The sequence below is a fragment of the Ovis canadensis genome, chromosome 13 (genome assembly GCF_042477335.2).
Source record: "Ovis canadensis isolate MfBH-ARS-UI-01 breed Bighorn chromosome 13, ARS-UI_OviCan_v2, whole genome shotgun sequence".
Classification (NCBI taxonomy): Eukaryota; Metazoa; Chordata; class Mammalia; order Artiodactyla; family Bovidae; genus Ovis; species Ovis canadensis.
This window is the reverse complement of record NC_091257.1, coordinates 16,284,242-16,310,241: the sequence shown is the minus strand read 5'-3', so window position 1 is coordinate 16,310,241 and position 26,000 is coordinate 16,284,242. Positions and strand designations below refer to the sequence as shown.

Below are 26,000 nucleotides of genomic sequence, written 5' to 3'. Positions count from 1 at the left end.
GGCAGCATGGAAAACTGTCCACTGAAAGTCTGCACTCTGCCTTACAAACTGCAGGCTATTGCAGAAAATTCACCATCTAATCATAAATCACATTTCAGAGCACCCTTTTAATTTAAGGAGGGTCACATGAGAAGTTTTCATAAGCAGAACATAAATGGAAAGGATGAGGACCATTTTCGAGCCTTTCCTCCCCCTTCTTATGTTACACAGAGGTCAAAGAGAGCCTAAGAGATACTGGAACCACAAGATTGAACACAGCCTATGTCCCTGGTCATCGGTAGAGAATAGGCATCTTTAGATCAGATACACTGATGCTGAACTCTGAAGTGAATGAGAAATACTAGAATACTTACGTTAATACTTTGACATTCCAGATTTTATCTTTTATAATAGTACCCAAACATTCACCCAAAGATGGAGAAGCTCTATACAGTAAGCAAAAACAAGACTAGGAGCTGACTGTAGCTCAGATCATGAATTCCTCACTGCCAAATTCAGAGTTAAATTGAAGAAGGTAGGGAAAAATACTAGACCATTCAGATATGACCTAAATTAAATCACTTATGATTATACAGTGGAAGTGACAAACAGATTCAAGGGATTAGATCTGATAGACAGAGTGACTGAAAAATTATGGATGGAGGCTCGTGACAATGTACAAGAGGCAGGGATCAAGATCATCCCCAAGAAAAAGAAATGCAAAAAGGCAAAATGGCTGTCTGAGGAGGCCTTATATATAGTTGAGAAAAGAAGAGAAGCTAAAGGCAAAGGAGAAGAGGAAAGATATACCCATTTCAATGCAGAGTTTCAAAGAATAGCAAGAAGAGGTAAAAAAGCCTTCCTCAGTGATCAGTGCAAAGAAATAGAAAAAAATAATAGAATGGGAAAGACTAGAGATCTCTTCAAGAAAATTAGAGATACCAAGGGAAATGTTCATGCAAAGATGAGCACAATTGATCTAACAGAAGCAGAAGATATTAAGAAGAGGTGGCAAGAATACACAGAAGAACTATACAAAAAAGATCTTCATGAACCAGATAACCACGATGGTGTGATGACTCACCTAAAGCCACACATCTTGGAGTGTGAAGTCAAGTGGGCCTTAGGAAGCATCACTACGAACAAAGCTAGTGGAAGTGATAGAATTCCAGTTGAGCTATTTCAAGTCCTAAAATATGACCCTGTTAAAGTGCTGCACTCAATACATCTGAAAATTAGGAAAACTCAGCAGTGCCCACAGGACTAGAAAAGGTCAGTTTTCATTCCAATCCCAAAGAAAGGCAATGCCAAAGAATGCTCAAACTACTGCACAGTTGCACGCATCTCAAACGCTAGCAAAGCAATGCTCAAAATTCTCCAAGTCAGGCATTTATCTCACACAGGAGCAAAGTAATGGTTAAAATTCTCCAAGCCAGGCTTCAACAGTACATGAACCGTGAGCTTCCAGATGTTCAAGCTGTATTTAGAAAAGGCAGAGGAACCAGAGATCAAATTGCCAATATCTGCTGGATCATCAAAAAAGCAAGAGAATTCCAGAAAAACATCTACTTCTGCTTTATTGACTACACCAAAGCCTTTGACTGTGTGGATCACAACAAACTGGAAAATTCTTAAAGAGATGGGAATACCAGACCACCTGACCTGCCTCCTGAGAAATCTGTATGCAGGTCAAGAAGCAACAGTTAGAAACAGACATGGAACCACAGACTGGATCCAAATTGGGAAAGGAGTACAGCAAGGATGTATATCATCACTCTGCTTATTTAACTTATATGCAGAGTACATCATGAGAAATGCTAGGCCAGATGAAGCACAAGCTGGAATCAAGATTGCCGGGAGAAGTATCAATAACCTTAGATACACAGATGACACCACACTTATGGCAGAAAGAGAGGAACTAAAAAGCCTCCTGATGAAAGTGAAGAGGAGAGTGAAAAAGTTGGCTTAAAACTCAACATTCAGAAAACGAAGATCATGGCATCTGGTCCCATCACCTCACAGCAAATAGATGGGGAAACAGTGGAAACAGTGTCAGACTTTATTTTTTGGGGCTCCAAAATCACTGCAGATGGTGACTGCAGCCATGAAGTTAAAAGACGCTTGCTCCTTGGAAGAAAAGCTATGACCAACCTAGACAGCATATTAAAAAGTAGCAACATTACTTTGCCAACAATGGTCCGTCTAGTCAAAGCTATGGTTTTTCCAGTAGTCAAGTATGGATATGAGAGTTGGACTATAATGAAAGCTGAGCACTGAAGAATTGATTCTTTTAAACTGTGGTTTTGGAGAAGACTCTTGAGAGTCCCTTGGACTGCAAGGAGATCCATCCAATCCATCCTAAAGGAAATCAGTCCTTAATATTCACTGGAAGGACTGAGGCTGAAGCTGAAACTCCAATAGTTTGGCCACCTGATGCGAAGAACTGACTCATCTGAAAAGACTCTGATGCTGGGAAAGATTGAAGGTGGGAGGAGAAGGAGACGACAGAGGATGATATGGTTGGATGGCATCACTGACTGGATGAGCTGAGCAAGCTCTGGGAATTGGAGATGGACAAGGAAACCTGGCATGCTGCTGTCCGTGGGTTGCAACGAGTCAGACATGACAGAACAACTGAACTGAACTGAACTGAATAGTTTTAGGATACTCCAGGTAATATAAGGCTCATATGAACTTTTTTATCTAAAAAAAGTAAAAGACAAACCCAACCATTTCAGATCATAAAACATCAGAGACACATTGTCATTTTAATCATATGTGCTGTCAACTGAACCAGGCCATAGTGTACCTGGATATTGGCCAAACATCTGGGTGTGTCTGTGAGAGTATTTCTGGAATGACATGAGCATTAGAATCAGTAGGCTGACCTAGTGGCTTAGACAATAAAGAATCTGTCTGCAATGTGGGAGACCCTGGTTTAATTCCTGGGTCAGCAGGATCTCCTGGAGAAGAGAATAGCAACCCACTCCAGTACTCCTGCCTGGCACATCCACGGACAGAGGAGCCTGGTGGCCCCAGTCCATGGTTTCGCAGAGTTGGACATGACTGAGCGACTAACACACACAGGCTGAGAGAAGCAGATTGCCCTCCCCATGTGGCTGGGTATCACTGAATCCTCTAAGGGCCTGGAAACAGTACCAATGATGGCCCAACTGAGGAAGAAGAAAATTGGTGAATTAAAAAAAAAAAAAAAAGAACTCAGATTGTCTTTACTCACAAATGAGAAGATATTTTAAACAGGAACCCCCAAAGAAGCTGTGAAAAAACTACATCTGGATAAGGACTCCAGTAAAATTGTAGCATACACAGTCAATGTATAAGAAGTCTATATCCCAGCAATAAAAATTGAAAGTTTAAATTTTATATATATATATATATATATATATATAAAATTTATAGTCACACCAAAAGTTGAAACACTTCAGGTTAAGTCTGACAATTTATGTCAAGGATCTTACATGTGAAAAACTACAAAATACTGATGAATGAAGTCAAAGAAGTTGTAAATAAACTGGGAAATATTTCATGCCCATGGATGGGAAAATTCAATATGGTAAAGATGACAGTTTTTCCCAACTAAACTACAAATTTAATGTAGTCCCAACTAAAAATACAGAAACCATTTTTTTTAAAGATATCAACACACTTAAAAAAGTTTATGGAAAAGCAAAGAACTGGGAATTAGCGAACACAACACTAAAAGGAAAGAATAAAGTTGGAAAATTCACACTGCCAGATTTCAAGTCTTACTATAAAGCTACAGCAATTACGACACTGGTATCAGAGAATACTTGCCCAAACTTCAATGGTACTTTTTCTATTAACCAGCAATCCCATATTTCTCCTCAGAGTACTGTCTCTCCACCTGGTCCCCTCAAACCAGCTTGCCACATTTCTCCATCTTACTTTGTTCCTCTCACTTGATCATTTTAAATGCCCAGCTTTCCAATTTCCATGAGAAATGCCACCAACCCCCACCAAAGCACCCTGCTTCACTTTGCAGACACAGTCATCACAGTGCAATCATCCACTCATTTCTTTGACCACAGAATTGCAAGTCGAACTGCAAACAGTAAGGTTTGTTCATAGAAAGAATCCAGACACCAGTTGCAGAGTTTTCCTGAAAATACCACCAGGGGAACTGCATGGTCTATCATGGCAGTGTGACACTCTATCAAGAGCAGCTGAAGGAAACGAGCATTAGCAGAAGGTCCTTCACCAGGATGCAGGCGGAGTACATATCATACTAAGATAAACGTCTAAAACCCCTTCATTCTGTTGACAATGTATTCACTGTATCCCATTTCCTCTTTTTGTCACCTATCTAATCTTTCCTTCTAATCTTCAAAATCTAGTTCTCTGCCCAAACTCCCTGATCTCTTTCAGTCTTTTTCAGCTGTTTCCTCTGAAGGGCTGAGGATTTCATTTCCTGTGCTAATCTTTTGCTCTTTGCTCCACTGGTTCTATTGGATTGAACTGTTACACAATGGGATGCTTTCTATTGCTTTGCGTGTGAGCGTGTGTGTGTGTGTGTGTGTGCGTGCACGCACACACACATTTTTCAGTGCTTTTTCACCTTAAAGAAAATCTCTTAAAGGCCAAAATTCCATTTCACACTTCTTTTCAATCCATATACAAATACATTTAATTGATTAATATCTGTTTCTAAGCAAAGATTCTGCCCTAATTTTAGCATGAACTGGGAAAATCATGTAAATTTCTGAGTATAAATGTCATTTAATCCTACTTTTAATCACAGTGAATGTATGTTCAGCAATAAGTTAAAAAAACTGGTGAAAATAACAGTGTAGCTTAGACAGGCTAGAGACTCACTTCCTCCTCAGGTAAAGAAGTCCTGCAGACAGGAGCACAGTCTGGGAGGGCTGCACCACAAGGTGGCTGATGTCCCACCTTTTCTGTCTGACAGTGTCTCAGTCCTCAGCGTGTGACATAGACCTCATGGTAGGGATAGCTGCTCAAACACAATTTATATTGGCAACACTTCAGCCAATATGTGATGGAGTTTTCAACCCTCCCACTTCAGCAAAGAAGGAGGGTTAAACAGCATATGCCCTTTCTTCTAAGAAAATATCCGTGAAGGCTCACAGGCTTCTGCTTATACCTCTGAGCCAGAATTTACTCTCACGGGCACACACTAGCTGCTAGGGACATCAGGAAGTGTGAAGAGGGAATGTATATAGCTCAGTTACTAGCTGACTTCCTCTGTCTGGAAGAAGGACATTTCTGTGCATGTGTGTATTAACACAACTTGTGTGTTCAACAGTAATGAAATAAGCATTTGCTAAAAGACAATAGAGTCAGTGCATGAACAATCATGCATGAATCCCCTTTCTCTGGGATTGTCCTATGACCTTCTCAAGTACATGATCTCTCAGAGATGACTGCAAACACCTCTTTTCCAATAGAAACTTGCCATGTGCCTACATCTCCCCGCCAGAGTACTCCCAATCTTTTTCTCTTGGGCGAAAAATTGACCATCTTAGTACGTGGCTTCTTAAGGACCTATGACTTCTATGTCTTTGAACTACTTGAAACTAAAGGAAACTTGAGATTTCATAAATCTCTCATCATAGAATTAAGTGGAAATTTAACTTAAAAAAATTCATCATCCTTATGCTTTGTCTTAACTCTAATGTCTAAGTCAGTCCCTTGTAATAGTAACACTGTCAGTAAACATTGGAAGAAGCTCTAAAAGAAACAGTAAGTGTAACAATATTTTGATGAGCTGTTCTATTTATTTTTCAATCATTCCAACTCCCCTAAAATAGCCACATTCTCAACTAACAGCAAATAAAGAAGTGCCTGCATCCATTATGTACCCAGTATCATCCAACTAATGAAAATTTCCATGAAAACCAATCCAAGGCAATACAAAAGCATGCGTGACATGTACTTTAGCTTCGTCATCTAGCTCCAGTTAGATTCCCTTTAGTCCAGCTCCACCTGCAGCTTTGGCTTCAGCCTTGCTCCTCGGAGTTCACAAGTATGGTTTCTTTCCTGGTCAGCACAGATAATTAAAATAAGACACCTACTTCTTTGCAACAAATTGCATAATAGACATTTCAAGACAATGGACAGTATACTTTTACCCTGCATACACTAGAATTTTAATTATACAAAAACGCTTGTTTGGACATTCTTGCCTTTTATTTAATAAATAGCAAAATTCAAAGGTAAGACATGTTTGCTTTTCTTAATCAGCATATTCTTAACCCTTTCCTATTTGTAGCTTTGCACAGGAACCCATTCAGAGTTGTTTTACTGCTTAACATCAAAGCTAAGACTATCCAGGGAGCATAGGCTATTTATTTTCATAGTTTCTATATTTAGAGTCTTGGCTTTGTTTATAGTTTTCTCTCCTCCACCCCACAAACACTTGAAAATTCCCTTTTCTCTTATAATCCTGTATCTTCCCTCTGTCTCTCACTGGCCAGCTTTTTACCGAGCTGTGCATTTCCGTTTTGAATTCTCTTCCAGATGATTCTTGCCTTTCCTCTTTGATTTCTCTCTGGAGAGGACAGAAGTTGCCTTTTGGAACTGAAGAAGTGTTCCAAGGACACAATTCCTACTGTTGTTTGTCTCTTTGGGAGAAGGAACACATTCCAAAGGCAACTGTCAAGTGCAATTTGAGCTCCCAAGAAAGAATACTTTTCACCCCCCGAATCAGTGGATATGCTTAATGGCTCATTTAAAAAGTGAACATCAGTTTTACTTTAAAGCAGGTTAGGATTCCCAGGCTCCTCCATCCATGGGATTTTCCAGGCAAGAGTACTGGAGTGGGTTGCCATTGCCTTCTCCAGGATTTGGGGACAAAAATTTTGCTTGTTACTGCCTTGATTAATGTAACAACATAATACAAAATGACAGAGGTGCATGCTTAACAGTTCAAACAATAACTAATGATTACCTTGGGAAAAGGCACAATGTGGGCTGTGCAAACCAAAAAGAACAGGACACCAGGAAACAATATAAACTAAATCTTTATTGGGCGAAGGGCCTTGTTCTGATGCGTATCTCTTAGATTTAAATTTCACTACTGAGCAAAGTACAAGGTCAACATCACAGTCTTAAAATGTCAAATTCGTAGTAATTAATTATTCAAGCCTTGAAAATCAGATTGGCTTAATTATCTCTACCACGTGTAGGCCTCCCATCAGGATATACGTGAAGGACTGAGTTGCAGGGGCAGATAAAAACGAAAGAAGAACACGGAAGGTTGAAATTTATCAGCAGGAAAAGGTTAAGATTAGTTTAGTCAGGCCCATGATTTGGGGGTAACATATTGAATAGTGTGTCTCTGTCTTTATAACATCAGGCAATTATGTCCAGTAAGTTCTTTTCTTTGAAAAAAGATCGTAGAAGTATGTGACGCTATTAAAGTTCTGTTGCAATTTTGTACCCTGCCAGCATCTAACATAAAACATGAATATCCTTGGCCTCCCTACTTTATATCAGGACCATTTTTAACCTCTTTACACTCATTAAGCTAGAAGGCACCCACCTTCTCGCTCCAGTCATTTTGAATGTTTGAGGAAATCATCGTTGCTAAAGCTTGGCTAAAACTGAAGAGCAGAGAAACTGCAGACTATCTCTTCTGTCCTTTGTTCTCGGAAAAATTCTAGGGAAAGACCTGGCTTCTGTCCAGCTCACTTTCAGATTCTCAGTAGACCAGTGCTTCTCCGTGCTGGTGGTGGTTTAGTCGCTGAATCATGTCTGACTCTGTGCTACCCTGTGGACTAGAGCCTCCCAGGCTCCTCTGTCCACGGGATTCTCCAGGCAAGAATACTGGAGTGGTGCCATTTCCTTCTCCAGTGGTTGTCCATAGGGAACAGCTTTGCTGCTCACTGCTCCCCCACCTCGAGCTCTGGGCATTTAGCAAAGCCTGGAGACAGTTTGGTTGCCAGCATGATACTGCCATCTCTGGGTAAAGGACATGGGTATGGCTGCCCTTCCTCAAATGCCCAGACCAGAACCTGTACCAGCAGACGGATGGTGCACTGACCCCAAAGCGTCTGGTCAGGAGACTGATGTTATCAGCTGCTCAAGGCTTCCAAATTTATAGTCCTAAAGAGTGAAGATACTACTCATTAATATGTGCATAATTTTAAAAATACTATCTTAAAACCTCAGATGTGAAGATGTTTAGCTCCCTTTTGAGGGTAAGGACATTCTGCTTTTTTCCTTAAAAACATCAAAGTCCTAAGCACGTAGTCTGTTCCCTAACATGAACAATATATAATATCAATCCAGGGTACTGATGCTTTCAAATTGTGGTGCTGGAAAAGACTCTTGAGAGTTCCTTGGACTGCAAGGAGATCAAACCAGTCCGTCCTAAAGGAAATCAACCCTGAATATTTGTTGGAAGGACTGACACTGAAGCTGAAGCTCCAATACTTTGACCACCTGATGCAAGGAACTGACTCATTGGTAAAGACCCTGATGCTGGGAATGATTGAAGGCAAAGGAGAAGGGGACGACAGAGGATGAGATGGTTGGATGGCATCACTGACTCAATGGACATGAATCTGAGCAAACTCTGGGCGACAGTGGAAGACTGAGGAGCCTGACGTGCAGGAGTCCACGGGGCTGCAGACTCAGACACGCCTGAGAGACTGTACGACAAGGGTACTGATGGGCGGAAACGCAGAAGAACGTAAAGAGCAAAAGAAACTCAAATTTCAACCTGCAAGTCATTTCAAATCTTTCAACTGCATCTGTGTCAACGCCTAAAAAACCCAGAACAAACAGCCCAGCTCTGTCCTTTTTCCTTCCAAGGCCCAGTGAAGAGAAAAGGGAGAGTCAGCTCTCGACAGTTTTCAAGAGTTTACTTTCCAAAAACTCTACAAAATATGCAGAGTGAGTATAGAGTGAACCACACGTACTGAAAAATAAACGTCAGCTTGGTTAGAGCAGTTTCCCGCTTTTAATTGCCTCAGGCCTTACAAACAGAACCTGGAGATCACGAAGCAGCAGACGGTCCTCCCGGTGTGCCAAGACTGCGCCAGCTGTGCCCACAGTGACAGACCCCCACATCCTGCTCCCCTCAGTCTGCTGATGGTCAGACATTCGCCTGCAGCGAATACCTCCTTCCTCCCTCCCACATTCCTAGGAAAACCAGACCAAAGGAAAACGGGGACACGTCAGAGGCTATCGCCTTCTGGGGCAAACCACATGATTTCCAATGAGCTTAGAAAGACCAGCGTCCTGTCCGAGGAGGCCTGCACGTGTGGGCATCAGCAGGCTGAGGTGGGAACCAGAGAAGAGGCAAGGGAGGTATCAGTCTGTGACATCTCTGGGGTCCCAGGAAGCAGAACCCCAGTGCCAGCGGCTGAGGGAAGACCAGAGCCACCAAGGGCTCAGATGCTCTCAGAAGCCTAGAAGAACTTGGCCATGAAATGGAAACCTAGGAAAGAAAATCATTTGACAGACAAAGCCAGAGCATCAGGCCATCGGGAAACCAAATTTTAGTATGGCTCCATAAATAAAGGGACTGTTTCCACCCACAGGAAAGAATAACATGTTCCCTTTTATGTGTGCAAAGAAGAAGGTGGACCAAGGACAGGGTGCCCAGTTGGCACAGACTGCAAGACCAAACAAACCCCCGAAATCCAGCTCTCCGGTAGGTCAGGAAAGCTGGAAGCCTGCATCTGGCAGTGCGTTCTGGAGGCCAGTCAAGCCTCTTTATGGGCTGCATTTGGAGTATTTACAGATTCAAAGAAAAGGAATTAGGACCAAGATCCCCACAACAAAACAGGCAGTAGCAGCAGCAACAAATAAGCCTCACATCTAGCAGTCTGGAAAAGAAATAGCTGGGGTCTCACAGGAGAGAACTGGCCAAACTACTGCAGAGCATAGAACAGCTCAGGTCAGGAGACAGGGAGGAAGTGTCTCTTGCTGACACTTGTCAGTTTCCCAAGACACTGGACTCAGGGTTGACAGTAAAATTCTGATGTATGGTCTGATGAGCCCATCATTGGTATTATGTTTTTATTACAGATTACTAAAAAGTTTACAGACATCATTCTTTACGTATGTTTATTCATTCTCAACAAAGCCTTCTGTTGTCTGCAGAATAAATTCTTTTATTCTGAAATAAAGAATTGCCTGAGGCCCTGATACATACAGGCATGAATGCCCAGCAGACAGTGGCTACCGCTGCCAATAGAGAGCCCAAGAAGCAGGTTTCTGACAAAATCCCGTCTCGGGATGCTTGTCCCCAGCCATATGTGACATCACGCTGAAGTGTCTAGAAATGCATTCAATGGCCCACTGAGTTTCACTGGCAGTTGTATAAACAAGGTGGGAAAATCCTCATTTTTAGGATTTTAAGGAGCATTCTGGTGATTTGATGAAGAAAGTAGAGGGGGCAGAGAGACAAGACAGGGGCTGCTACAATAATTGAGGGCAGTGGTTCTCAATGTGTGGGCTCCAGTCAGCAAGATGGTTAGAAATGGAATCCCACACCTGCTGAGCCATCATCTCTGTCTTATCCAGAGTCCAGGTGCTTGTGGTCTATTAGTTTGAAAACCTGGACCAGGTAGTAAATAAGATCCTAGAAGAAGGAGTCGCTGTGGGTGTGGGGAGGACACACAGATTGGAAGAATGCCTTGGGAGGTTAGTGAACAGCACTGATATTTCATTTATAATCTAATTCAATACAAAATGTAAAACTACCCCTCAGATACCCTTGAGGACTGGGTTTGCTGGCCTGTTGAGACTTGAGGATCCCCAGGGTCTACCATAGCTGTATGACAGCGATTTTTCCTCCTGTGGGATTTCACAATCAGCCTTTCTAATTGTCCTCTTTGCCTGAAATGCAAACATTTTGGGGTTAGGGGAAGTTACATATGAATTCATTAATACAACGCATCTGAGACAAAGAATTTTTTGTCTCTTTTGGGAAGCACAGGCAGAAAGTGAGGGTGCCATGTGGGGCCACCAGAGAGGCAGAGATGGGATTTGCTGTGATCAGGTTAGCCCCAGTTTGAGGTTTTGGGGTGCCAGCTCAGAGCTCTGAGCCATGACTCAGAGCTACCTTCGCTTGCCAGCCACAGGTCAACAGTTCACAGGAGCGTGAACAAGCCAGGGGAGTGTGCTGCACATTCGGGTAAAGAAGGCAAAGTCCAGCCTGGGAGACAGAACCTGACAGGGAAAACACCTGCTCTCTCTTGCCACAGAGTGTCTTACAGCCAGCTGCTCCATGCCAGTAATTCACAGAGAGTATGGATCTCATGATTAACTAGAGTCAGAGGGAAGAAAACGGAGATTGGCTCATCTTCCTCTCTCTGCTTTAATTAAAAGCTACTTCCAGTTCATCCTAGATTATTGATTCATTAACAAGTAAACTAATACATGTCTTGTAATTTATAAGCTGCAAGTTTCACAGATGTATATTCTTACTTGAAAACTTATTACAGGACTTATAATGCACTGCCTCATCATGTAATGATTCTTTGCCACACTCAACGCAAAATGAGATGAATGCCTCTCAGTGTCTGATATACTCTTTTCTGAGTCACTATAAAGCCAAACCGAAATTCTCAGCGCTCACTCCCAAGGGAACATAAAATGTTGGTTCTCCCCAGTTGCTGTCACAGAAGATGTTCTGACCCACCAAGTCTTCCCCGTCCTCTCAGAAAGCACGTGGAAGCAGCGTGATGCAGGGATTTTCACGGCAGCGACTCTGCTGACAGATCCTGGACTCAGAATGACGAGATGGGAATCTTTGCTCTGACACCTACAGTTATTGACAAGTTACTGAACTTCTCTGTACTTCAGTGTCCACATATATAAAATGAAGATAAGAGTCCCTACTTCCCAAGGTCATTGCGAATATGAAATAGATGAAAGTACGCAAAGTGTTAAGAATAGTAACCACCATGCAGCAGGTCATAAATGTCACCTATCAGTATTGCCAGATATGCAATTTGACAGAAAGTATGCCATGAAATGTTAGCATGCATATCAATCAATGAAAGTGCCAAGTACAGATAAATGCTGTTTTTTTATAGGTAGAAAGTGAGGCAAAGAAACAACAGAAGCTGCTTTGGTTAGGACAGTCCAGAACTAAGAAAGCCTCCGCAAGCAGGTTAAATGGACAAGAAGTAACATCGCCATGACAATCTGGGAGAAAAGAATTCAGGAGGAGAAACTGGCAAGGATGGTGCCTCAGAAATGATAAAGAAGAGAGAATTTCATGGAAGAAGTAGGTCCCTGAGCCACATCCCATGTCAAGTGATATTAAGGCGTCAAGTGATGTTAAGAAGTCAAGTGAGAGGAAAACAGATGACAAGGCGTAGGAAAGGGTGACTGTGAAAAGACCTTTTCAGCAGAGCTGGGAGGGAAACAGAAGGGGAGCAAGAAGAAATGGTGAGAGACGGGCACTCTGGAGTCCTGAGATGATGGATACGGCAAGTCAGCTGACTCCAAGACGGTGAGAAGGAAGCTTTAACCAGAGATGGGGTGAGGCAACCTAAGGCACAGAGACAAGAATCACAGGGCCGGACTGTGTCCCCAGGGTGCGGGGATCACAGGGGAAGGAGGGATGTCCACGAGCAGGCTCCGGAGAGCTGAAGTAGGAGGTAGCAGGGCGTGAGCACATGAGCCAGACTGGGGACAGGCCTCTTGCCTGAACGCTGCACGATGAAGAGCTTGGGTAAGTAAGCAGCTGTTAGATGGCAGAGTTTAACATAAAAGCCATGACCTCTCTGTCCCCAGGACTCACCAAGTGCCCTCTGTCATCATCTGTAAGGCAGCCTTAGCATCTGTGTGATCCTAGGATGATGATAAGGTAGGGTAACCGTGTGTATGTGCTCAGCATGTGCTAACAATGGGAGGTACTCTTTACATGTCAAGAGCAGAGTGAACCAATGTATTAAAATCCTAGAAAATGCAAAAGAGAGATCTATATTTAGCCTAAGGTGCTTAAAACTTAATCCTTATCCTGGCAAATAGGGAAGAGGAACTCTGAAGAGCCCCAGATCAAACAGGCAGGGACTTGAAAGTCTGCAGTGGAAATGGTTCCTGTTTTCTCTTATTTTTCAGAGTAAGTTTCTGGCTGAGCCTTGAAAAGGGAAGGGACCTGGATAAGTATTCATAGAGCAGTTCCAAGGAGGGATTTTGACAGGAATCATCATTAAGGAGACCCAGGGGACTGGAGAGGCCACACATAAGAAGCAGAGCAGCAGGGGTCGGGCAGGGGCCAATGCCTTCAGCACTTGCTGAGCAGAGGCTGTGTCACCAGAGCCCGTGCAGCACCCTGGACCCACTGTCCATCACTCACAGCATCCTCATCCCTGTCTCACAGGTGAGGCACAGAACCACTGAGATGGTCAGTGACTCACTTAAAGTTACATGCTTCTGTGACCATGTGACTCCAGCGCTTCAGGGTTAAAGGGCCAATGAACTTAATCACCAAAAATAGGACAGGGATTTTGTGAAGCTGAAAGAATGCAATGTGGGTGTGGAGAGAGAACAAGCAGAGATGAGGTCAAGGTGCAAGTGGAATGAAAACCAGTCCCAGAATTAATTCTGTGACACAGCCAGTCTGCCAATGGTGTCATTTTTAATGGAAGGTTGGCAAGCATCCCTGGTCTGCAAAGAGATTACGGAAGCAAACGAGCTCATTCTGCTGATGGGAAAGGGCAGCTACCTCTCCTGGGCACTAACTCTCATTCCATGTCTCCCATCCCAGCCTTCTCTCTTTCCTACTCTCTCCAGCTCAGGGATACGTAAGGCTGAGGAGCTGCCCACATTGGAGCTGCTGCTGCTGCTAAGTCACTTCAGTCGTGTCTGACTGCGACCCCATGGACTGCAGCCCACCAGGCTCCTCCGTCCATGGGATTTTCCAGCCAAGAGTACTGGAGTGGGGTGCCATCACCTTCTCCCACATTAGGAGCAAAGGGAGTTTATCACTGTGATCAGGACCATCCTTGTATGTTCACACACTACTGGTGAGAATACAAGTGACGCAGACTCTTTGGAAAACTAGGAGTTTCTAATAAAGTTAAATAGACACCCACCCTATGACTCAACAAGTCCCCTACGCAAAAGAAGTGAAACCGTATTTCACAAAAAGTATGTATATATTGTTTATAGCAAATTTCCTCATAATAGCTCAAAACTGGAAACAAACCAAACATCCATCCACCGGAGAATGGACAAACTTTGTGTAACAAAGTTACACAAAGGAATATGACACAGCAAAAAATATGAGCAACAGAACATGAAGCTACATGGATGAATCTCGAAAACAACGTGTGGAGTGAAAGAAGCCAGACCCCTAAAAATATGCTGTGTAATTCCATTCAGAAGAAGGGTTAAGAATTGGTAGAACGAAGCTGGGTGGTTATTAGGAATGTGTGGGAGCAACGGGAGAGACACTGCCTGGAAAGGGCAAGATAGAAATTTCTGGGGTCAAGATGGTCTTCTTTCTTGAGCTACTCGATGGTTACACAGGTGTTTACGTTTGTCAAAATTCAGTGACATATTTGAGATTTGTGCATTGTACTATATGTAAATTATGTCCCAAAGAAGGACCATTCACATGTAAAATAAAAATATTAAGAATTGTCCTTGTTCAGGGAACTGGGGAAAGAAAACCTCTTCCCTGGTGACTTTTAAGTGACTTCCCTGGTGACCTTATAATCCTTTTTCAGGCCTGCTGATCAAGTTCACAGCATCATCACACATCAGAAAATGCAAAGAAACCAACGCATCACGGAACCTGCACCAGAGCAACAACTAATCTTGCCCTGGATCATTGTACCGGTTTTTCCCTATATGACGGTATTGATAAAAACACATATGTACCATTAACATTAACAATCGAATGATCATGCTGGGGCTCTATCGGCGGGTTACCCTCCTGCAGAGAAACAGGATGGTACATGAGCTTTCCTGAGAATGTGCCAAGCTCTATGAACAATCAACATGCCTCTCATTGTTAAAATCCTGCCTTAAATGGTTTTGGAATCATGGGAATGTATTATCTGTTATTAAAATTTAATAAACGTCAGCATTTGGAAAATAGAAACCAACAGCCTCCGCTAATTCCTAGAACTATGACTCACTCCACAAGGAACACCGATGTCCCCATGTCAACAGCACTGCTGGGCATCAGAACCTTCGTCATGGGCACCTTTGGGGCACTGGCCTTATTCCATGTCTCATCTTTCTCTCCAACTTTTAGCAGTGGCCACAATGTGTTGAAATGGGGATACTTTCTTGCTATGGACACATTTGTGGCTTAGGATATCAGGTTGTGCCTGGTCACTCAGTCATGTCTGACTCTTTGCGGTCGCATGGACTGTAGCCCACCAGGCTCCTCTGTCCATGGAATTTTCCAGGCAAGAATACTGGAATGGGTTGTCATTTCCTACTCCAGGGGATCTTTCCAACCCAGAGATCAAACCTGCATCTCCTGTATTGGCAGGCAGATTCTTAACCAGTGAGCCACCTGGGAAGCCCTATGGTGCCAGGAACTCACTCTTATTTAATTACTCCTTTTCATCTTGCTTACAGGAAAAAAACAAACAAACAAACAACAACAACAACATTAAAGAGTGAGTACTAAATTTTAAGCATAGTTAACTTACTAAGAAAATAAGCCTCTTTGGAAAAAAAATTGTATATCTGAATTAACTTCTTTCTTAAAGATGATATAGAATACTTCAGGCATTATGTGTAATTTTGCCAAAAAAAATTAAATTACTCAAACCAATGCTGAGTTGCAGATATCCTTTAGTTTTAGCAAATGTCATAAAATTATATCTATAAATTTACAAAAGTCTCATAGGCATCCTACAAATGCTTTTTTAAGTTTTATTTCATGAACCATTAGTCCAAAAGATCCCATGCATTCAAGACCTTTCACCAATAAATCAGAATTTACAAAACACATCACAGATCTCTCAAAGGCTAAGCAAATCATATTTAAAAGACTAAGTTATCACAAAAATATACTCTATTGATAATAAAATGAAAATTCACACTGTGATACATCTTCTTTCAGATCATCCTAATGAATTATCCCAGTGTGGCTATAATGATTGTGATCACCAGCTGCAGAGCTAGCTTTCTTGGGTTCAAATCCTAATTCTGCCACTTGCAGCTGGGTGACTTTGGGCAAATTATTAGTTTCTCTCTACCTCACTTTATTTTGCTATAAAATGGGATAATAGTGTCTATTTCACAGATCCATACATTAGGTTAAATATATTTTAGCCTAATATATATTTATAAATATATTTTATATTTATTATATATTTGATAGATAGATAGATAGATAGAAGGAAATGGCAACCCACTCCAGTGTTCTTGCCTGGAGAATCCCAGGGACGGCGGAGCCTGATGGGCTGCCGTCTGTGGGGTCGCATAGAGTCGAACACGACTGAAGCGACTTAGCAGCAGCAGCAGCATAAGTAAATAGACGTAGGTTTAAGTCTATGTTTAAAAAAAAAAAAAAAAACAACACCTTCTAAAAAGATATCACCCAACTGTTGCTGCTAGCAAATAACTTTTAAATATGCTGTTTGAATCTCTAACTGTGACTACATTTTTTTTTAACCCTATACTGTTAGTTCTTATCCATTGGAAAATTCAAGATCAGTTTTCTATTAATTCTTTCTCAGAGAGCTGAAATAACTCCCTGCTTCCCCTTGGATTTCTTCTCCTCTCCAAACTAAAGGTTCCAAATGTTCTCAGTGGCTCCTGCTGTTGCAACATCCTTACCTCCCCATTTTAGATCCCTCCATGCTGAAAACAGGTCTCTTAGAAGCAATGCCAGAATCCAGGTCACGTTGACAAGCATTAGCAATCAGCTGATATCCAGGAGTGCTTTCTTCTTAGCTAATAACTTCTTCATTTAGAAATGTCATTTTTAAAAGCCATGACAGAAATTAGTCCTAAATAACATAAATGATTTGAGTCATTTTCATTTGAGATGCTCCAAATGCATTGTCAATGCTAGGAAGAGCCCTAGACAGGAAGAGAGCAAGAATTGGGGTGTCATGGGGGAGATCTGGTCATATGCACACAGAGATACTCAAGGTTAGCCAACAAGAACAGTCGAGAACATTTAATTGAGTTCCTACAAATGAGGTGACAATTGATGTAACAGCCTAGAAAATATAAACCAAGAAAAAAACTTTAATAGGAAATAGTTAGGGGGCCAAGGGTTAGAAGTGGGTATGTAGAACTTTGTGTGAAACTGTCTTTTCGTAATTCAATGTTGAGGAAATCTAGAACAAGTCAGCATGACACAGATGGGCTGTGACAGGTCTGCCTCTTGTAACTTGGTGAGGCCTGGTCAGTTGAAGACCCCAGCTGGTCACCTCTAGCACCAAGGGAATTGCAGACACATTATATTTTTCCTGTGTATGTTGATCCACCTTCCCCCCGCCACCAACAAAAATATTTATTCAGAAACCCTGGTATAAAAAGATATTTTTTTTCCTGTCAACTTTCAAGGCTATTTTGAAAACATATATCATAGCAGTGGAGCAAAGAAAATATGCCCCAAGCAACAGAAAGACACATTTATAGTGCAAGCCTTGATGGCTAGATTCTTGTTCATTAAGGCCTGTGTTAGTCACTCAGTCGTGTCTGACTCTTTGCAACCCCATGGACTGTAGGCCACCAGCCTCCTCTGCCCATAGGATTCTCCAGGCAAGAATACTGGAGTGGGTTGGCATTTCCTTCTCCAGGGGATCTTCCTGACCCAGGGATCAAACTCGGGTCTCCTGCATTACAGACAGATTCTTTACCATCTGAGCTACCAGAGAAGACTCATTAAGGCCTAGTACTGTGTTAATCTGGGCTGACACCACTGCATTCAGAAATAGCAATGGCTGTGGGAAACAGGTGAGGATTCTAACCCAGTGCCTGAACTTGGAGCCCCTGCAAAGAGCACCTGGGCACAGTCTGCACGGTCTTACCAACCATGATATAAGAACAGGAGCAGCCATACATGGAAAAGCATAGGGCAGATGCATGGGCACAGGCTAGCTTAGGATGTGAATGAGAAACGAAAGAGCCAGAGCCCACAAACGAGAAGGACCACAGGCGAGTGGGCAGGATAGCAACATTTTTCCAAGTCACTGCTGATAGAGGGTTTCCTACTTCTTGGTCAAGGGCCTAGAGTAAAACCTGGAACCATATGAGTTGCAGCTGAATATTAAGTTTAATTTAGTTTCTCTTTGGAAAGAAATACGCTTCTACACTGTCTCAGTCTCAGCACTACTGACCTGTGGGGCGCATGGTCTCTCTGTTATAAGGGGCTGTCACATGCACTGTGGGGTGTTGGGCAGCATCCTTGGCTCCCATGACATGCCTTCCCTCAAGTTGTGACAACAAAAAATGTCTCCAGACATTGCCAAATGCCTCCTGCAGAGGGAAGGAGAGGGCAAAATTGCTCTGATTGGAGAAACACTGCCCTGAAGACACGAAACAAACATTTTCTTCATTGAAGAGTAACATAAGGGAAAGTGTTGGTCCCTCAGCTGTGTCCTACTCTTTGTTCGTGACCCCTTGGACTGTATCCCATCAGGCTCCTCTGTCCGTGGAATTTTCCAGGCAAGAATACTGGAGTGGGTTGCCATTTCCTTCTCTGGGGATCTTCTCGACCCAGGGATAGAACTTGAGTCTTCTGCATTACGGGCAGATTCTTTACCACTGAGCCACCAGGGAAGCCCCTTCTCTAAGAAGAGTGGCAGAAGACATTGCTAAATTCAATGACTTGCTCAGCAATTTAAAGGGGTGGACAATAACAGAATCATTGGTTCTTGACTCTGGACCTAGATTAAGGCAACAGTGCCCTTGTCTTGGGCCTTCATAGAAGATAGACTAAGTGACTCCAGATGCTATAACAGACACAATCTCAGTATCTCATCTCATTGCAAGATTCGTCCGTATAATCCAGTGAGGTGTGCCTGTCAGATGGCGTTCCTCCAGGTGCTCACTCAGGACCGCCATCTTCGGATGTCTTTGGTCCCATCATCTTTAATGCATGACTGGAACCCCCTCCATTCTATCTGGGCAGTGAGACTGAGCGGGGGACAGTGGGGAGGGCACATCCTCTGCAAAGACATCAACCAGGAAGCATCCACATAGGCCCTCACATCTTTAGGGGAAAAATGGTCAGGCAGTCCTGCACTGCTGGAAAACTTTTTCCAGCATCGTGAAAAGGCGTATGTATTTTTAGTGTTTTTCTAGCCATCTGTGCCACAATTCTGTATTTTCCAAAGGCAGCCACATAAATACTCCAGCCTAATAAGAACCCAGTAAGTTAGACAAATATGACTGGACTTGTATATGTCTTATTTCTGCATTTTATATATGGTAAAGTTTAGACATGGGTAGTTCCTGTGACTTGAGGGTGATATCATAGAGACAGAACCCCAGAATCTGAGTCTCAGTGGAGGGTTTCCAACTACAGGACAGGTGGTGCGTATTAAGAATAACAGAGAGTGGCATTAGCTAAACAGAGGGACGGTGTTACAAGCACTGTCACTGGGGTCTGACTTGTCTGTGCCATTAACGGCTACACGTGCCATCAGACAAGTAATTTAGTCCCTCGGACTTCCCTCTCCACGTCTAGGGATAATCACAGAGGTGGAGATGAACTTTAAATTAGATGATATATAGAAAGTACTTAATACAATGCCCAAAATTTTGGTTATTGATTTTATACCACAAGAAATAATACATGATGTATATATAAATGTACAGAATCGTCTAGCCAATACAAATCACACATTAGTTCTATGAATTTGGAAGACTATTTAGGTTTGCCCACAGGGCTTCTCTACTGTAGCTCAGCTGGTAAAGAATCCCCCTGCAATACAGGAGACCCCAGTTCAGTTCCTGGGTCAGGAAGATCCCAGGGGGAAGGCATAGGCTACCCACTCCAGTATTCTTGGGCTTCCCTGGTGGCTCAGATGGTAAAGAATCTAAGAATCCACCTGCAATGTGGGAGACCTGAGTTCGATCCGTGGTTGGGAAGATCCACTGGAGAAGGGAAAGGCTACCCACTGTAGTATTCTGGCCTGGAGAATTCCATGGACTGTATACCCATGGGGTCACAAAGAGTCAGACACGACTGAGCGACTTTCTCTTTCACTTTTCAGGTTTACCCACATTTACAAAGAACAAGTAAAGGCTCATTGACTTTGGCAGATTTGCTAGTTACAGTAGAAACCAGGAGAGGAGGCAACTGGGAAAGAAAGTGCAGATGAATCAATGCAAATTCACTCCCCTCACTGGAATGCAGCCCAGAGTACAAGCCCCACTGATGGCAAGGCAGTAGAATCATGTTCATTTAAATACCAAGGGCAGCACTCAGCATTATGAAAGATGCAAGCAAGATCAAATGCTTTGTGTGTTCTTCTGTCAATTAATTGGCCAGAAACTCTAGGGCTGAGAACAGAAACCCCGCACCCAACCTCACTTTCCAGTTCGTGGTTTTGAATTATCTTATTTTGCAGATGAGGAAACAAAGGCCCAGAGAGAACGGTGCTTAAATAAGAGACAAGAATCCCAAACTCATGTTTGCTAATTCTTGGGCCAACTGCCTTATCTATGCTGCTTTCATATCTATGTTACTTTATATTCCATGTTCTACAGAGGAAAGTTATATTAAGCCACATGAGGTAAATACAGAGGTCTACAGAGTAACTTTGCAGAAGCTGTCAGTTTTTCCCATACACAAACACCTCTTCCAATTTAAGAGATATTTCTCCAAAATTTACAGTGAGTCCCCACCTTCTGTGAGCATTTGACCTTATTTCTTTAATAAAAACAAAACAAAACAGAAACCAGCAACTTTACTCCAATAACAACCTCTTTGTTAAGGATCAAAATACTCCAAAGCCCCTCTTTCCACTGGAGGCTTGATAACAAAAAATGAAATGGTTTGGTGGATGTGGACGTCACACCTCAGTAACTTCTGTCAAAAAGATGGACATGAAAAACAGCTCTCATCAGTTTGGCAAACACATTCCCCCAACCACAAAACCTCACGAACAGCATCAGCCTGCCAAGAACAGAGGCTTCATCTTCAGCAGAATAGTGTAAAAAAGAAAAATCTCAAATGTCAGCTCTGGGTAATATGCTTCCACTGATTTTAATAAGAAACAATTTCACATGGATTGAGTCTCACTCTTTTAGGGTGTAAATCTGGCCTTGAGAGTATGATAGCAACCATAATATTCCAAAAGCAAGTCTCAGATAAAACCCTAAGAATTGGTTTTCAGGGCCAACTCCTAACTTCAGCTATGCAAGATTTTAATATCATCTAGAAGTCAAGAAAATCCCACTAGGTGTATTTGAGCTTTGTTTATTTGTTTTATTGACTGAGTTTACAGGATAAATATCTTTTGATGTGTATGTATATGTGGGTCTGTGTATATGTGTGCATGTGTATGTGAGTGAAATTTCTGCTCGTCCACTGTTTTTGAATTACAAAAATGACTATTTCTTAGGGCTCAACTCCACATATTCAAGAAATGCCTAATACATATGAAAAATTCAATGTACATTGAAAACCTTCTTCATGCCCTAGAAGAATATGACATCATACTTCCTACTTCTCTCCTTTATAGTTCATTCTATTTTACATCCATCCCTTATGACACAGCAAAGAACTTAAAGGTTTTTATCATAGATCCAGATAATATTCCTCAGACTCAACCAATAACAAATGCCATCAAAATGCCCAGACACAGGCTTTCAGAATCTGTTATGTGACAATGAGTTTATCCTTAAAGTAGGCCTACAGAATGGTCTGTTGACTTCAGGAAACTTTGAACACTATTGAGAAAACAGAAATCCGAACTAGTCTTTTCTACAGAAACAGGAAAGCTCTAAACAATGACATGTTCATCAGAATCACAGAACTTAGAGCTAATCAGTGGATATAAGATATGAGCATTGGTCTGATGCAACTGAACCAATGAAAGGAGATTGGTTAACCCCATCCAGTCACCTAGAGCAACACTCCAGAGGCTTCTGATGAACCCTCTTTACTAAGGCAGCATGGCTCTTCTATGGCTATAAGATTCATCCTCTTGAATATCTACATGCAACAAGAAAGAACTAAGTCCTTGTTAAGCATATAGACTCAGGAATTAGACTGTCTGGGTTCAAATATCAGCTTTATAGTTGTAGCTGTGAGACTTGGGCAAGTTACTTAATCTCTCCTTTCTCCACTTTCCCATCTAAAACTGAAAATGAGAGTAAGATATGCCCCCTCTGGTTGCTGCAATGATGAAGTGGGTTAATACAGTGTAAAGTTCTAAGAACATAGCTCAGCACAGGATAAGCAAATTGATAAATGATAGCTATTATTAATGATTTGATATCACTATTTCCATTCATTCTAAGGCCCCAAATTGAATCCTACATTTTTTCTTTTTTCAGCAGGAGTGAGAGAGGGTCTTTAATTAAGTGGGTTTCGCAAACAAGAAAGAATTATTCCTGAAGACCTTGTCACCTACCTATTTTTCTATTTTAAATACAAAAAAAGCATTTAATGACAAGAAAGAAATCTGAAACACAGTTCCTTTACAAACACTGAAGTAATGCTTATTTTAATGCCTGTTTCTGCTGTCAGAGGTTTCAAGAAATTCATAATGTAGGGGCCTAATGACTTGGCACTATGTTGAGCTGCTCTAAAGTTAAAGAGATCTAACTCTAGCGTATATGCTGGGACACAGCTCTGACTACTGTTCAGGTCAAGTCTGAAGCAAACTCTATCAGTGGACCACAACCCATTCAAATGGTGACTTTCACACAAAAAAACGATGCTAAACAGTCTCATTGCAAATCTAGCTTTGGGCTCCACCAGTAGAGAATGATGTCATTGCCTTTATCATTGTATATATGACAAAATATGGTAGCTTCAAGAGGAAGCTGGATCACTGAGATTTTTCTTGCAGTTGAAAAAAGGGAATGGTACTGTTGTCTGCATGCAAGGTAGAAAGAAAACAATGGCTGCAAATGTGGCTATAGAAATGAGTCTGTATTTTAGGCTGGTAGGAAAATTGCTGCCTGACCTCACATCTGGCAGCTCTAGTTGAGAGACTTTCAATCATTTCCAAAAGCAACTGGTAGAAAGGCAAGTAAACATTCTAGAAGTCATCTCTGAAAGACACTGATATTAACTGGGACACATGTAAAACCAAACTTCTCCCTTTACAGAATACTGGCTATAAGTGCAGGAACATAGAATTAAATGTTCTTTAAAGCATCCCAAAGCTATCCAACTGAGTAGTAGTATTGAGTGAGGATATCACTTGAATTTTGCATTCTTATTTGACTCTGGATTTTGAAAATATTGGAGCCATTCAAGGTTGACTGTGTGGATCACAATAAACTGTGGAAAACTCTGAAAGAGATAGGAATACCACACCACCTGACCTGCCTCTTGAGAAATCTGTATGCAGGTCAGGAAGTAACAGCTAGAACTAGACATGGAACAACAGACTGATTTCAAATAGGGAAAGGAGTACGTCAAGACTGTATATTGTCACCCTACTTATTTAACTTATATGCAGAGTACATCATGAGAAACGCTGAGCTGGATGAAGCATAAGCTGGAATCAAGATTGCTGGCAGAAATGTAAATAACCTCAGATATTCAGATGACACCACCCTTATGGCAGAAAGTGAAGAGGAACTAAAGAGCCTCTTGATGAAAGTGAAAGAGGAGAGTGAAAAAGTTGGCTTAAAGCTCAACATTCAGAAAACAAAGATCATGGCATCCGATTCCATCACTTCATGGCAAATAGATGAGGTAACAATGGAAACAGTGACAGGCTTTATTTTGGGGGGCTCCAAAATCACTGCAGATGGTGACTGCAGCCACGAAATTAAAAGACGCTTATTCCTTGGAAGGAAAGCTATGACCAACCTACACAGCATATTAAAAAGCTGAGACATTACTTTGCTAACAAAGGTCCGTCTAGTTAAGGCTATGGTTTTTCCAGTAGTCATATATGGATGTGAGAGTTGCACTGTAAAGAAAGATGAGGGCCAAAGAATTAATGCTTTTGAACTGTGGTGTTAGAAAATACTCTTGAGAGTCCCTTGGACTGCATGGAGATCCAATCAGACCATCTTAAAGGAATCAGTCCCAAATGTTCATTGGAAGTACTGATGTTGAAGCTGAAACTCCAATATTTTGACCACCTGATACGAAGAACTGACTCATTTGAAAAGACCCTGATGCTGGGAAACAATGAAGGCGGGAGGAGAAGGGTGTGACAGAGGAGGAGACGGTTGGATGGCATCACCGACTCAATGGACATGAGTTTGAGTAATCTCCGGGAGTTGGTGATGGACAGGGAGGCCTGGCATGCTGCACTCCATGAGGTTGCAAAGAGTCCGACACAAGTGAGAGACTGAACTGAACTGAAGGTTGAATGCATTTCCTGATTTTGCATTCAAGACTGTTTTATTTGTATCTAGTTAGTTAGTTCAATGCATGCTGTGTGCTAAGTCATTTCAATCATGACTGACTCTTGGCAACCTCATGACTGTAGTCCACCAGGCTGCTCTATTCATGAAGCCATCCAAGCAAGGATCCTGGAGGGGGTTTCCATGCCCTCCTCCAGGGGATCTTCCTACCCAGGGATCAAACCCGCTTCTCTCACATCTCCTGCATTGGTAGGTGTGTTGTTTACCACTACTGCCACCCGGGAAGCCCCATTAGTTGAACAGATGTCCATCATTAGTTGGTGATATCATAATATAATATTATGCTTATGGCTCATTTTTCTTTCTAAGCAGTCTCTCTGCTCCTTCCCCAGGGAGTCTTCTACGAACCCTAGAGCAGCAAGAACTCTCTTAAGATATTTTATTTTGGGAAGTCTACCTCAGAGCATATTACAACTCAAAATAGCATCAACTTTAATGTCCCCAAGGTAGCAAAGCAGTAGAATTGTAGTAAGCTATGGTTTTACATGTCTATGTATTTATTTAATTCATAAATTATATAATTCCTATATAATAATGCTTAAATATATTCATCTTCCTCGGTGGCACAGTGGGAAAGAACCTGCCTGCCAACGTAGAAGACACAAGAGGTGCAAGTTGAATCCCTTGGTCAGGAAGATCCCCTGGAAGAGGAAATGGTAACCCGCTCCACTATTCTCGCTTGTGAAATCCCATGGAGAGAGGAGCCTGGTACCCTACAGTCCATGGGGTCGTGAACAGTTGAACATGACTGGGCACTGGGCACAAAATATATGTCCTCCTGGAATAAAGACATAATAAGTAAAGCAAACCAAGAGAAATTATGCAGAAAAACAAAAATTAAAATGGAATGGCTAAGACCACTATCAAGCAATGCACCAAGAAAAAAAAGAAAGAAAGAAACACGAGTCATATGCTTCAAAATTAAGATAAGAAAAGCCAACACAGTGGCAAGAAAGGATGGCTGCAGACACCAGCAATCCCTGCATCTGCCTCCTCTTTCCATTTTGAGCACTCTGCATAAGCAGCAGAATTCAAATTTTAGCTATGACAAAGAAGTTCAGCAAAAGGAATGAGAGGAACACGGTTTTGGTGAACAATATAAGAAAATTACCCCTAATTATGTTCTCATGTGCGTGTTAATGTGTGCATGCAAGTGTATTACCACATATGCATATATGTACACCAGTATTTATGTATTATATAGAATATGTATTCAGTTCAGTTCAGTTCAGTCGCTCAGTCGTGTCCGACTCTTTGCGACCCCATGAATTGCAGCACGCCAGGCCTCCCTGACCATCACCAACTCCCGGAGTTCACTCAGTTTCACATCCATCGAGTCAGTGATGCCATCCAGCCATCTCATCCTCTGTCGTCCCCTTCTTCTCCTGCCCCCAATCCCTCCCAGCATCAAAGTCTTTTCCAATGAGTCAACTCTTCGCATGAGGTGGCCAAAGTACTGGAGTTTCAGCTTTAGCATCATTCCTTCCAAAGAAATCCCAGTTATT

The 26,000-nt window shown here is 42.1% G+C and overlaps 1 protein-coding gene across 2 annotated transcripts in view; it reads right to left on the bottom strand.

The window, feature by feature from the left end:
- PLCB1 (phospholipase C beta 1) overlaps positions 1 to 26,000 on the bottom strand; it is an 877,017-nt gene that overhangs the window by 614,573 nt on the left and 236,444 nt on the right. The gene's annotated exons all lie outside the window — the stretch shown is intronic.